Genomic DNA, 15,426 nt, shown 5'->3' on the forward strand with positions numbered 1-15,426 from the left:
CACAAGTAGGGGAAAACTAGTATGCAAAAATGGCCCCGAAAGCAAGCTAATGAAGCAAGTCACACCTGCAGGCCTCAAACAGCCGAGGGTCCTTCAACAATGTTTAAGAGGGACCCAAAATATGACATTTTACAGAACTGTAAAAACCCCAAAACAAACATAGGTATGACTAAGCTCTTATGCAAGAATTGGACCGAAAAATGGACAAAGAAGCAAGTGGTAGATGCAAAGCCCAAACAGAAAAAGACTCTTCTACAACACTAAAGAGGAGCCAAGAATATGACTATTTACAGTTTATGGAAGCCCCAAAAACAGTATATAAATACACTCAAAATGTCATGCAAGATGAGGCTCAAAAGAGGCTATAACACAAAGTATACAAAATATTCAACAAACAGCCAAAGACCCTTAATGAAACATGAAGAATGGGTCAAAATGAGGCTGTTTTGAGTTCGGACCTCAGTCCAAAAACAGCAACATCAGGGGCTGCTAAGGCATGCAAAAATGGGACCAAAAAGAGAATATAAAGGCAAGTATAACATGGAGGTCCCAAACAGTGTTGAGCCCTTCTTCAATGTTGAAGAAGGGCTCAAAATATGCCTATCTACAGTTTATGACATGCCCCAAAACATATTACACATAAGCCAAAAATAACATGCAAGATTAGGGCCTAAAGGAGAGATAAAGAAGGAAGTGCTAGCTACTGTCCTCAAACAGCAAGAGGTCCTCAATAAAACATGAAGAGGACCTCAAAATATGATGATTTACAGTTTGGGTCGGAGCCCAAAAATGCAAGCAACTATGGCTTAGATATGAAGCAAGAAAAGACTAGAAAAGGGAAGAGGAGGACTCACCCTTGAAGACCAGCAAACCAGCACCTCTTGGACCAAGTTTAGGTGCTCCTAAGCTTTGAGGAACAGCCTCAAGTTGCTGCAATGGAGTAAGGATGCCTTGTGCTATGAGTTGATGAAGAAATGGCCCAAGAACAAGGGTGTTTGATGGTTGAATGTGAGAGATAGAGGGAGATATATGGAGGGATGTATATATCAATCCCAGCTGGTTTTTCTAACCTAGTATAAGGAAGAAGAGAGCTTCCTTTATAGAGCCAAGGGAGTAAGACTTCTCTTAGAAGCTTCAAAACCAAGAGCCAAGATCCTCCATACACGTGTATGGAGGATCCAGTCTGTGCCCTCCAGCTGGCACAGCTGGAATCCACTCAATCTGCAGAATGCTCCGGAAGGTCGTCGGCTAGCAAAAATGGTCGGTCGGCTACTTTAATCTGCCGGTCGGAAATCTATTTGGCCGGTCGGCCATATGTTCTGGCCGGTTGGCCATCTATTTGGCCAGTCGGCATAATGTTTGGCCGGCCGGCAGGAAAAATCTGCTCTGCAGGTCCAACTTCAAACGGGCATAACTTCTTCATATGAACTCCTTTTCAGGTCAATATTGTGTCCAAATTGAATCCCCGGAAGTAAGATTTCCAATGGCACCAGCCTTGCATCAAAATTCCAACTGTGCAAAAAGTTATGCTTGTTTTGGTGAAGGCTGCTCAGTTTTGGCTCAACCGGGATGATGCCCAACTTCAACCAATCATATCTCCGCCCTCCGGACTCGGATTTAAGAGATTCTTGAGTGAAAAATGAAGCCCCGAAAGTCTTCTTTCCAATGGTGGTAACATCATAACTAAACTCCAAGTGTACAGATAGATAAGCCCGATTCAGCGAGGGCTGCTCGACTCGCTTCTACCCGGATTCATGCCGAACTTCTCCCAAACTAGTTTTCTCCTCTCCTTTCCTCTCTTCTTCAACTCTGAACCCCTAAACAAAGTGTTTTGAAGGATTTTCCTCTCTCCTTGCCGAAGAAACTGAACATTTGCCCTGCACACCTTTCTCCGCCAAGCAAAACATCAGTGGTGCCCAAGTCTTAAGGGCGGTCAAAAATGGGGTGTCTACACATATCGTATGCAATTCTACCACAAAATTAAATAAGTTTTCATGAACTTATACAAGTGATCTCACAAAAAAGCATAAGTTGAACACAAATTTGTGAAAGTTCACTTTTTTGAATAGACTTACACGTATTTGTGTTCAATTTATGTAATTTGGTGATAGGATTACATATGGTATGTATTGCACATCGAAGAATTTTTCTAACTTGGCTCGACATATAAGAGATTGACTAAGACAGTGAAAATGTCAAGAAGAAAAGTGAGATGAACTATAAAATACAAGAATGCAGAGTGTAATTTGTTCTAAAATTATTTTTGTGAACCATACACTACCTTAAAATATAAAATTTCTACTTCCTTCCCAAACCCTAAAAAAATAAAAGAAACAAACAAAGTTTTTGCATAACCATGCATATCATTTGCACACAAGGTACCAATGAAAAAATGAAAAATAAAAAATAGCATTTGTTTTCCTAGGTTTTGCGTTTTATTTTATTTTATTTTTTTTCCTTCTAAATTTTTTTCATGACAAATAATTTGTTTGATGTGTATAAACACTTCAAACTATATTATTGTTATCACCATTATAGTCTGCAAGAACTATTCCTTATTTTGTTAAGAACATTTTTTACTGTATTTTCTGTACAAGCATCTCACACTTAAAAAGTAACTAATAAAAAAAATCCCAAAAAATAATTCAAGTGCAAAACACGTGCACAAACACTAATACATCTAAATGTGCAGAAAATAAGGGAATACACTCTAAATCATGAGTGATTATTTATAGTTTTGGAGCATTACTCTACATTATTCATCATTTGACATTTGTCAAGTTATTTTCGAAAAATCTAACAAAAAGTATTGAGTCTCATTATTTTAACGAATATTATCAAGTAAAAACATCACATGAATTTGACCCAAAAGCAAAATAATTTTTTCCTAAATCATATAAAAAATTGTGTAGGACCAATGATTTGCCTTTGCCATGTATAAAAGGCAAGGAATCATAATGAAACACTTTCGTTTGTCCAATACTAAGACTTTAGGTGTCCTATTTTCCATTATTTTTTTTGGTACGTGATTGGAACTCTGGTTATGTATAGATTATGGATTTGAAGAAAAGATTATGGAAGAAAAATGAAAAACTTGGGAAAAAAAAAATAAAAAAATACCTACATTACAGCACCATCGCAAAGCCGCTGTTTTTTTTTTTTTTTTCAATAAAAGAGAAAATTTTATTGATGAAGACCAGCATATAAACAAATAAAATATCAGTAAAGTGAAAAAAGGTGAGTGCAAGATTGTATCATAGTAAGACCATCTGATCCCAATTAAATTGATACTGAAGAGCAAACCTAATAATATGCAAGCTCATCACCACAAGTTGGTGAGAAACCAACTAAAAAACAACCAAATGACAAAACAAAGAACAACTCTAAGCCTTTACATACAAGTTGCAATAGCACTATGCAGGTCCAGACAGTCAGCCACACATTCGTCCTAAGAGCCATATGTGCACCAGCCAATGCTTCTTCTAACTTATTAGCTCTTGGTCTTGATCGTGGTGGTCTTTAATCCTTCCAAATAGAACATGAAATCATTAATATGAGTAGATGACCTTGTGAAAGAAATGGAAGCAACATGAAAAAAAATAAATAAATAAAATTAAACATGGAAACATGGGTGGCTTAACCATGAAGCCAATAAAACCCTTGCTATAAGCCATAATTTTTTATGGACCTAATTTTTTTGGAAGCCTATACATTATGGGATAGATTATATGGATCGAATTTATTACTGTAAAAATATTTATTAAAAAAATACCATTTTACTAGTTACATCTCTTAGAACATATTTTAATGCAAACCAACACAAATAAATTAATATTAAGCAAAACTTGTAAACAAAAGTCAAAATGTTCTAATCATTTATCACTTTAATAAATTTATTAGTATCATTACAAGAACTAAAAAATCATTTCACAAACACAAAATATACGTATAAAGTTTTAAAATTTTCTCATTATTAAAATAAGAGGCAAATACGTATTAAAGAAAAATCACTTCGGATTTATGAGTAAACAAATCCAATTAATAGGACTTATTAGTAACTATCCCATATATTAAGGTCCTATATAACTATAACATTTTTCCCTAGAAAATAGGGTCATGCTGGTTCACATGGAAAAACAGACCCAAGAAGACCCACATTTTTTTGAAAATCTACAGGTTATGATTAAGATTCCATATAATTCTTACAATTGTTTTTGGTAAATTACACTCACCTCTGTCGGGATTTGAAGAAAATACATTTAGTTTCACACTTTCGACATAATTGCACTGACCATCCCAAGGTTTTAATTTACATAATACTTAAACCTCTTTTTACTTAGTTGTATAAATAATAAAAAAATAATGTTATTATAAAATGTATATATATTTATTTATTTCACTAAAAGAGTCCCATAAAAAGAAAAATTGCTAAAAAGGAAATTAATATAATTATGTCCAAAGTATGGAACTAATGTATTTTTTTTTTTAAATCTCAAGGGAGGATAGTGTAATTTATCCTTTATATATCTATATAATAAGGGAGGAAGGTTTTTGAAAATGTATAAAATATATGTGAGATACATTTAGATTTAAAGGCTGAGATCAATTTTGATAAACATCAATGGCTCGGATGATGATTTATTCCCGCCCAAACCCGTGCTCTCTCCCTCTCCCACCTACCCACGTCTCCTCCCCCATTCCCTCTTTATCTCTCTCTCTCTCTCTCTCCCTCTCTATTCTTATTTCCTACCCTCCCTCTCCAACTCGGCCTCGATTTCTGCCTCCCCCCTCTCCCCCATTCTCTCTCAGTGCTCGCTGCGCCCAAGGTAGGGTTCCGATTGAGAATCGCGACGGCAGTAGTGGAAGTGTTGGTATCTCCGACATCAGCTCAACCCGAAGCCTCAACCGTAACCGCGAGGCGTACTCTTCGGTTTCTCAGAATCGTGGACGAGTCTCATTGGCTCCACACGAGACCCACTACTCTCGAATCTGTACGAAGGTCATAACACTTATTTTGTGATTGATTGGTTTTATTCAGGTATGATGAGCTTTGGATGCCATTGATTTCTGATCTTACGGTTGGATCAACATCAACTCATCATCCCCCAATGATTCTTCCTCCTATTGATATTCAATGGGTCTGGTTTTGTCACACCTTCAATCCGGTAAGCTATTATTTGATATGTTCTAATTTGAACTCTGTTCGGTTGCCCAAAAAAGTTCACAATTTGGGCTAAGTTAACTTTTGGGATTTTGTTTGCTTTTCCTCTGTTTTCTGAGCACCCAAACACAATGTAATCCAATATAACAGTCCATTTTCAGGTCTTTTACAGGCAATACTGTGATTCAAGGTTCTCAAAAATCATAGCAAAACCAGCTATTTTCGACGAAGAGAATGAAGAGTATTTGGATCCGTAGATACCCATCTGAGCCGTTCTTTGTGGTTGGTACTTCAATTCATTATGTATATACATATTTTTGGTTGTGTTATTATATACATAAGTTTGTATGCTTGTGGTTTGATTTGAAAATGGGTATGTCTTGGCACATTGGTTCTGCTCTAAGGCGGCAATTGAATATGGGGTAGAGGGACGATGTCATTGTATTAAATATATATATATATATATATATGTTTTTTCAACAAAAAGACAAACACATTTTGAAGGCAAATATCTCAAAGGGTCGAATCTCACAGTTGGGAACAGATTAAACACAATTCGTCTTCGTTGTTTGATCTCCAACTATTACTTCAATAATACCTTCTTCTCTATATAGCTACATCTATATAATATCTATATAGATCAGCTTCGCTTCCTCAGATTTTGTCAATACAAAAATGCTAAATTCTCTCTTCTCCCCCCTCCAAATTCTCGCAATTCCTTTTTTTCATGATTTCAAATTCCATTTTCTTTTCCGTCAAATTTCAGAAAAGTTCTTTTTCTTTTTTGCTTTTTTCTCTGGAAACAAACAGGGTGGTTGCGAAATTTTTTTTCCATTTTCGTGCACATTTGAATTTTAATTCAGATGAAAACACGGTCCCTTGAATTCACCATGGTTGCAACACTGGCAATTTTATGGAGCATTCAAGGGGTGATTGGGATCAGATTTGTGATAGATAGGGAGGAATGTTTCTCGCACAATGTGGAATACGATGGGGACACCATTCATTTATCATTTGTTGTAATTAAGTTCGAGGGATCATGACATTATGCTCCAGATGGGGCTGATCTTGTGGTAAGATCTACTTTTTTTTCTTTCTTTTTTTTTTTTTTTGGTATTTGATTGTGTAAACCACAAAATTCTTACCCAGTTGGGTTTATGTAGTTAGTTCACAGCTATTTGTTAGATTTTCATAAAAGAAGCTGTTTGATAAACTAGCTATTATGGAATGAAGGACTGACAATTTGCTAGAAATGTCATGGTTTTGGTCCCTAAGGCATTGTTTGGATCTTGAATTTGTCGAGGGAAAAGAAAAGGAAGGAAAAAATGAGTGAAATACGTCCAAACATAGCGTAAATTTGAAATTCCTGATCTGGATGAAAATTAATCATCATTAAACACAAATTAGTTGAATGTGTTCTCGAAGACATTGCTATTTTCAGTATTATATGTTTTGAATGATTCAAACTTGATGTGAAACAGATCTTTGAACTTAGTGGCAAAAAGTTGTGGAAAGATGGAGATCTATTGTAAAACCTCAAGGTTCAAACCTACAACCTCAAGGTTGATAGGCTGAGTTTTAATCACTGAACCAGTGGCCCCCTTTTGGGACCATTCGATTTCACGATTCCGTTCATTCCCATTTTTTTTTTAATACAAATCTAGATAGTAAACATCAGTTTTAAGTGTCTTCTATAGTGATGTATGTTACTTCTTTATCATTAGTGAAATAACAAACTAATGTTTCTAATGAGGATGAAACATATAGTAACTTCTTATATTAGTCATCTTTGCAGCAAAAGGAAAGCTTGCTTGATTGAGTGGGTCTCTCCATTCTTTTTCTTTTCTTGGAAAATTTTATGCGGGCAATCTAATTGGTTTATGCATGTATTGGTTCTTTTTCTGCAAAAAGACATGACTGATCTTGCAAATTTGCTGAGATTATCAGGTGAAGGGACCTTCCGGTAATCAGATTCATGATTTTCGTGACAAGACGAGTGAGAAGTCGAGTTTGTGGCTCATCAGAGTGGAATCCACCGTCTCTGCTTCACTAACAAGTCTCCTTATCATGAAACCGTCGATTTTGATGTGCATGAAGCCCACTTCTCATACCATGATCAGCATGCAAAAGATGGTGAAGCCATTTTTCCATGCTTTTTGTGTACTATATATGTTTCTTGATCTGGTGAGCCCTTTTAAGTGTAGAACTTATCATGACTTTCATGTGCATCTGCAGAGCATTTGAACCCTTTGTTACAACAAATTTCGATTTCTTTGTTAATATTTTCCATTTAAAGTATATATGGGAGTGCCTTTCTCCCTTTAATAATTAGTTTTCCTAAATTTCAGTTTGTTTCTTTCCGCCATTTTCATGTTGTGTTGTGTCTTTTTGTTGTAGGTCATCAATTTATGGGTTTTCGATATAATCAAAGGTATAAAGTCTAAGCGATTTTTTTGCTTTTTATTATATCTGTTTCATTACTCAAAATTTTAGAAAATTTATTTTTTTTGGGGTCTATTACGTATTGGGTCTTTTGTTGGATCTTTTGGTATTTTGTGAGTTGTAAGTTGTCCTAGCAAACAACCATTGTAAGTTGTCCAACACCCAATATATTGCACAGATGTAGTAAGCAGAGTACCTGCTACTACAACCAAATAAATCATCGATTTTATACACAACTCTACAGTTTCCAACATAATTTATTTTTCCATGTAAGCAATTATTTTTTGTCTATTCATAAATCCTTCCTATTTAATGTTGGCATTCTGTTTTATATACCTGCATAGGTTGTCTGGAAAGCAATTTATGGTTTTGGATCTATGTCCTTTGCAAAATGGATATTTTGTAATTATGCTTTGCCTACAAATAAGTATCTCTTATTTTTATTATGCCCATCTCCTATACGTAGTTTGAGGGTGAGAGAATAATTTCATGAACAAACGTTCCTTCCAAATGGCCCTATGGCAGAGCAGTAGAACCACAACTTTATACTCCCACGCTGGCATGCCATAAGCAAAACACAAAATGTCCTCTCAAATGTATGCTTGCATTTGTGAAATTATGTTCATATAGATCATGGAAACAAGAAAATGAACATGCCAAAATTTCATTTGGACTGAAGTGCTCATCCAATAATGTAGTAACTTCTAACTTATGTCATGTTGTAAATTTTGTTAATTCGATGTTAATATATTTCTTTTTCATTTTGAGTGTAGAGCTCTTGCATCTAATAAAGTTGTAACTTCTAACTTATGTTGTGTTGTAATTATTTGTTAATATATTTCTATTTATATTTTAAAGTTTTCTTATGTTTTAGCAGTCAAAATTGACAGTGTCTGTATGTGCTAAATATGGGTTGTAAGTGGTGGGTTATGGGCCTTAATTTGGCCAAGTAATATTAGTGGGTATGTAGTAGAGTTCTAGAGAACTATTAGTAATAGAAGTTTGAGTTTTTTTTTTTTTATATTTGAAGTCTTAGTCCTAAAAGAAGTAGGGGAAGTATTCATTTAAATCCAGTACAGTCTTTTAGAGATTTAAAGGTTTTGTGATATGTGAAGCAATCCAACATTGGAGGTTGAAGCTGAAGGAATTTTAATTAGGATGCACTTCTTTTTCTCTTCAATCCATATTCCTAATACGAATTTAATTCAAGTTGAAGTAAGTCTGTTTGGGAGGCATTAGATGGTAATGCGATGTTTTCCGTTACATCTCTTGCCTATACTAATATCAGCTGATACATGAATGAAACAAAGCAATGCCTTCCATGGGGGAGCATTACTTTAAGATATGCTTGGGTAATTATCCTTCATTCAACTGATGCATTTAAATGCAGTTTTCAGAATTAAAGAAGGGATAAGAATATGTAGCTTTGAATACCCAACTTCTCATTTTATGCAATTAATTAGTTCATAATTGCCTCGCATAACTGAATGTTTATTTTTATTTCTTTTCTGTTATGCATTGCTGAAAATCTTATGACCCAAAAAAATCTTATAGATGGTTGTTTGCATTGACCCGACTTTTAGTCAACAAGTGGCAAAGTTGAGCCTGTGCTATTAATGCACTTTCTCTAACATGATTTTCATTTTTGCCTGGTTTTGAAGGCTTTGCACACAACTCTTCTGGACCAGGAGAAAATTTTCTTTTTATTGCCAACTTTAATTGTTATTTTTTGTCGGTCTTGGTAAAGAACAAGCATGTATTATCCAAAATGTTGATTGTGCACATGCAATGCTATGACTGTAGGCAACAATATTTGAAATATTTGAAGAATTCCACATCCTTTTGAAATATTTGAAGAATTCCACATCCTTTTGAAATATTTGAAAGATCCCATATTTCAAGTCATTTTTGTATTCATTTTGAAATGTTTTCAAAAATTCATTCCAAATTTGATTATCATAGATTGTGTACATTACCTCTCTAGCACAAAAGAAAAAAGAGAAGGAAACATAATAGAAATAAGGGTATAACCGTAAATCTAATTTCTAAATAATATATTAAATCTACCTTTCCAAAATCAATGAGACTAATTGGTTTATAAGAAAATTCTTAGAACTAAATGGATTATCATTCCCCAAAATGGGATTTATAGGTAAATTTTTCTTTTAATAGCTGGGTTTAAAAAAAATACAATTGTCTTCACTTTTACTAATACAAAAAACTGTTGATCTAGAATAACAAAGTTCAAAAATTTGAAAAAGGTTACACCAAACCAAACCGACCCCCTCTGTCTAGCTTGCTTTCTTCAATTCAAGTCATGTATGAATAATTTCTAACTTTGGAAGAAATTGTTGATTTTTTTATTTAATTTTAAAAATTAAAATCACTATATAATGACAGTTTCAAAAATATTTTATAATAACAGTAAATTAGCCATATTATCAATTGAAAAAAAAAATGTTAGCAAAACTTGAATATGAAGATCTAATTCGTAAATCTTCATCTACAAATCACAAATACATAAATTATAAAAAAATATTAAAAAATAAAAATGTCTCAATCAAAGTTATCGATTTTGATCTCAAATTACCTCAAAAGGCTTTCAATTGGATTGTACGGCTAAGGGCATTAGTTGCCTGCATAGTTCAACACCACTTTGTAAGAAACAGAGCAAGCAAGTTCGAAGAAAAGCTAATGTGGAATTTAGAGCTTATAAATGTATAAATTATATGAGCAACTCAAATGTCAAATAAATTCAAGATAAATAAGTATAAATTTTTTATTGAAACTATTCATTTAAAAAGCTTGCAAAAATCCAATGAAAACTGCCCACTAAATACACCAACATGAAGATTTAAGATGGCTTTAAATTAGTCATTAAAAAGTTTTGTAAAATGCTAATTAGTATAAAATAGCAGAAAAATAGACTAGAAAAGGGGATTGAAATTGAACAGTCTAAGAAGAAAATGGTAAACAAGAACAACATATAGTCTAACGATAGAAGGCAAATACTCAAGAGGTTGAGCAGTTGATATCAGTTGTCCCAATGTGATCATGTGAAATTCATTTTGCAAATGTGACCTTCGATCATCTGATAGTTTCATGGCAACTTGTCTCATGGTTGGCCGAGATGGCGGATTGGCATGCAAACATGCAAATGCTAGTTTTGCAACCACAACTACTTGCTTTGCCACTTGACTCTCAGGAGCTGGGAGACGTTGATCCAACACATCCTTCAATAATATCCCACGCGTAGTTGATGTGGATGAGGAGGAGTAGGAGGAGGAGGATGACGATGATGACAGAGAGGAGATTAGATCACTAGGATGCTTCCCCATAATCACTTCCAACATGAGAACCCCAAAGCTATAAACATTGCATCTCTCATTCACTTCCATTTTATAAGCAAGTTCTACCAAATGAAACAATGACCAAGATAAGAAAATAGTAATTAAAGAAAAAAAAAGGGTGGAAAAAGAAAAAAAAAAAAAAACAAGAAACATGTACATGCTCATGTTCCATATCAAAATAACAGTTAGAAGGTCAACAACCCTTTCAATTCAAGTGAAATAACATCCAAGATTAAAAATCTCTTAATATGCAATGATTGATAAAATAAAATGAACATTACATACCAGGAGCAGCGTACCCAAAGGTCCCTGCAAATGATGTCCACTTGGATGAGCCAGGCTTCATAAATCTAGCTGTGCCGAAATCGGATATGTGAGCCGAGTACTCTAAATCAAGCAAAACATTCTTGCTTGACGTTTCTCGATGGATGATTGTTGGAGAACAGTCGTGGTGCATATAAGACAAAGCATTTGCCACATCTTTGACAACATTCACTCTCTTAATCCAATCAAAGTATAATGCATGATCCTCCGTGCTCAATATCTTCCGCAAGCTTCCCCCTTCCAAGAACTCATAAACCAAAAACGAGTGCCTTTGGTGTGAACAATAGCCATAAAGTTTTACAATATTGTGATGGCGAATCTTTGTTAATGCACGGATCTCACTCATAAAGCCTTTTAGATTAGCCAAGTCACCATTGCGTGATACATGAAGTTTCTTCACAGCAACTACCTGACCACTTGTGAGATCAGCTCGGTAAACACTACCGCATCCTCCCTCCCCAACACAATGTTTGGTACTAAAGTTTTCAAAGTTTTCAGTCGCTTCAATGATGCTATCATACACCATTGTTCCATTGTAGCTCCAAATTGCAAACAAATTTTCATTATTTACTCGTCTTGGCTCATTTTTTGTGTTCCTATATTCTTTACAAAAAACCAAGAGTACTATTCCGACAACCATTAATGAAAGAAATAGATATCCAAAAAGAACAATTAGTAACGCAAGTTTGTTACTCTTTTTCTTAGCTACCCCATTGTTCATTTTTGCTGGACAAGTTTTCAAACCAGTAGCATTACCACATAAACCTTTAGTACCTCTGAGTGCCTCAAATGGAGCCTCACAGAAGGCTTTCATGTTAGGAATAGGACCCTCCAACTGATTGAAAGATACATCTACCAATGTCAAACTTAACATTTTATCAAAAGATGATGGAATGAAACCAAAGAGTTCATTGTGGGAGAGATTCAATGATTCTAACCTTTGCAATTCTCCAATCTGTTGTGGTATCTCACCTATTATCAAATTATGACCAAGATCAAGAATTTGAAGGTTATAGATACGACCTATTTCAACAGGAATTCTTTCCTCCAATCTATTATTGCTCAAATTCAAGTTAAAAAGTTTCATGCACTCTCCTAGTGCTCTAGGGATTGAGCCACTTAGATTATTTGCTGCCAAGTCAAGGATCTCTAGATTGGACAACTTACCAAATTCTGGAGGAATGTTGCCTGATAGATGGTTATTATTTAGCTTAAGGTTGAAAAGTGAAACCATCCTTTTCAATTTCATTGGGATTTCTCCAACTATGTCATTTGAAGAGAGGTCAAGGACGCATAGTTGAGTTGAATCCATTATTTCAGATGGTATCTCACTAGAAATATTATTGTTGGGCATTTTGAGACTAGTTAAATTATGACACTTTCCCCATTTATGAGATACCTCACCAAAGTAATTGTTGTGACTTAGATCAATGTAAACCAAATTCGGGTATATATATCGAAATCTCCTGATATATTTCCCAAAATTTGGTTCTGCTCAAGCCTAACTCTATACAAGCTGGAGCAATTTTTCAAGCTTTTTGGGATAGGACCTTTGAGATTATTATTTTTTGCAGTTAATTTTGTAAGTAATCCACTAACACATATGTCTGCTGGTATATGATCACTGAACATGTTTCCACATATTTCAAACTCTGTCAAATGTGTAAAATTGTTGAATGTTGGGGGAATAGATCCAAAAAGTTTGTTGCCAATGACGTAAAAATTGGTTAAGTTGCCCAAGTTTCCTATAGATGCAGGGATTGAATCGGTGAGATAGTTCCAACCAAGATGGAGAATAAGAAGAGATCTCAGTATCCCAACTTCTTGAGGGATTGATCTGGAAAGTTGGTTGTCATAAAGGTACAAATTGGTTAATTTGCCAAAGTTTCCTATTGATGCAGGGATTGAACCCGTGAGCTTGTTCCCTAAGAGATCGAGATCAATGAGAGACCTCAGCATCCCAACTTCTTGAGGGATTGATCCAGAAAATTGGTTGTCATAAAGGTACAGAGTAGTTAATTTGCCCAAGTTCCCTATTAATGCAGGGATTGAGCTCGTGAGCTTGTTCCCTGAGAGATCAAGATCAACGAGAGACCTCAGCATCCCAACTTCTTGAGGGATTGATCCAGAAAATTGATTGTCATAAAGGTACAGAGTGGTTAATTTGCTCAAGTTCCCTACAGATGTAGGGATTGAACCCGTGAGATTGTTCCATGAGAGTTCGACATCAACGAGAGACCTCAGCATCCTAACTTCTTGAGATATTGATCTGGAAAGTTGGTTGTCATAAAGGTACAGATTGGTCAATTTGCCCACGTTCCCTATAGATGTAGGGATTGAACCAATGAGATTGTTCCTTGAGAATTCAAGATCAACGATAGACCTCAGCATCCCAATTTCTTGAGGGATTGATTCGGAAAGTTGGTTGTCAAGAAGGTATGGAGTTGCTAATTTTCCCAAGTTTCCTATAGATGTAGGGATTAAACCGGTGAGATTGTTCCTTGAGAATTCGAGATCAACAAGAGACCTCAACATCCCAATTTCTTGAGGGATTGATCCGAAAAGTTGGTTGTCAAGAAGGTATAGAGCTGTTAATTTGCCCAAGTTCCCTATAGATGCAGGGATTGAACCCATGAGCTTGTTTGTTGAGAGTGCGAGTTCAACGAGAGACCTCAGCATCCCAATTTCTTAAGGGATTGATCCAGAAAGTTGGTTGTCATGAAGGTATAGAGCTGTTAATTTCCCCAAGTTCCCTATAGATGCAGGGATTGAACCCGTAAGCTTGTTCGTTGAGAGTGCGAGTTCAAGGAGAGACCTCAACATTCCAATTTCTTGAGGGATTGATCCAGAAAGTTGGTTGTCATAAAGGTACAAAATGGTTAAGTTGCCCAAGTTTCCAATTGAAGAAGGGATTGAACCTATGAGATTGTTCGTATACAAGCCAAGCTCATTGAGAGAGCTAAGCAATCCTATTTGTTGAGGGATGGAGCCACCAATTGGGTTTCTATCTAGGTACAAGATTCTTAGATTAGTCAGTTGGCCTATTTCAGTCGGAATTGTTCCAGAGAGATTGTTGAGAGGCAAGCTAGGTAGGTGAGTCTCCAAAGGCTACCAATATGGGGGGGGGGGGAGGATGGTCCCATAAAGTGAGTTGTTAAAAAGTTCAAGGGTGAGGAGATGAGGAAAGGATGAGAAATTAAGATTAGAAAGAGTACCTTTCAAACCGCAACTCTAAAGGTCTATATGAGCAACTCTACCGGCCTTGTTGCAACCAATTCCAACCCAACTGCAATGGCTGCTTCCAACCCACGAGGACAGGAGAGTTTGACTTTGGTTGTGAAGGTTAGCTTTCCACGTCAAGAGAGCCGTGGCATCACTTCCTTGTTTTCCAGTTAAGGAAGAAGCAAAAGCACCATAATCAAAAAAAGTGGCCAATGCAAGGATGATGAGGAAGAGTAAAAGGGCTCGGAAAGAAAGAAAGTGGTTGGGAAGTGTATTGGCCAAGAATGTCATTGTGGGCTTGTTATTAATAGAAACCTGTGAAAGACAGTAACAGGATGAAGGGATGAAGAGTTGCAAGAGCATGGAGAGGTATTTATAGATAATAGAACTTGAAAAATTATTAGTTGGGTTTGAAAATTCTAGTACAATTCCTTTCAACAATTTTGGTTTGGATCCTCCACTAGGAAGTATAGGTTCAATTTTGTCAAATTGATGACCAATAAGATCATAGCAGATCGTGCATATGAAAGAGATATACCATAATCTAAGGACCAGATCAAAGGCCATCTAAGAAATTCTGTCTATAATACAACAGAGATATGGACCATAATCTTATTATTTGCAAATAAGATATTACATAATTTTATTATTATAAGTAGTTATTTATATGCAACTTTCTTGGAAAATTATTTTCATATATAAAAATTATATAAAAATATATAGGGCCTTTTGGAACAACATACTAAAAAGCCAGTTTTTTGGTTTTTTTGTGTCACATCACCTCTCTACTTTTTTAATACAAAAAAGCCAAAAGTTACAAAAAAAAAAGTCAAAAAGTCAATTTTTTACCAACTTCTCAAAACACCACTATATATCACAAGAATGATGTAGCAATATTATTTTAATAAATAAAACTGATTTTTATGT

The 15,426-nt window shown here is 35.3% G+C and overlaps 1 long non-coding RNA gene and 1 pseudogene across 3 annotated transcripts; one reads left to right on the plus strand and one right to left on the minus strand.

Annotated features, from left to right (window-relative positions):
- Window positions 1–3,204: 3,204 nt before the first annotated feature.
- On the minus strand, window positions 3,205–14,849 carry LOC145824497 (uncharacterized; annotated as a pseudogene). Its single transcript, XR_014366057.1, has 4 exons — window positions 11,239–14,849; window positions 10,616–11,015; window positions 10,194–10,239; window positions 3,205–3,525 (listed from the first exon to the last, which is right to left on the minus strand). The product of XR_014366057.1 is annotated as an uncharacterized LOC145824497 (transcript).
- Window positions 4,553–7,916, plus strand: LOC114261429 (uncharacterized). 2 transcript variants are annotated; one of them, XR_014366056.1, is made up of 3 exons: window positions 4,553–5,165; window positions 5,323–6,234; window positions 7,109–7,916. It is a non-coding gene; the product is annotated as an uncharacterized LOC114261429 (long non-coding RNA). The 2 variants fall into 2 exon arrangements; XR_014366055.1 differs by having other exon boundaries at window positions 4,553–6,234.
- Window positions 14,850–15,426: the final 577 nt, after the last annotated feature.

This window comes from Camellia sinensis, chromosome 4, assembly GCF_055761805.1.
Source record: "Camellia sinensis isolate YWXY chromosome 4, ASM5576180v1, whole genome shotgun sequence".
In the NCBI taxonomy this organism is placed as follows: Eukaryota; Viridiplantae; Streptophyta; class Magnoliopsida; order Ericales; family Theaceae; genus Camellia; species Camellia sinensis.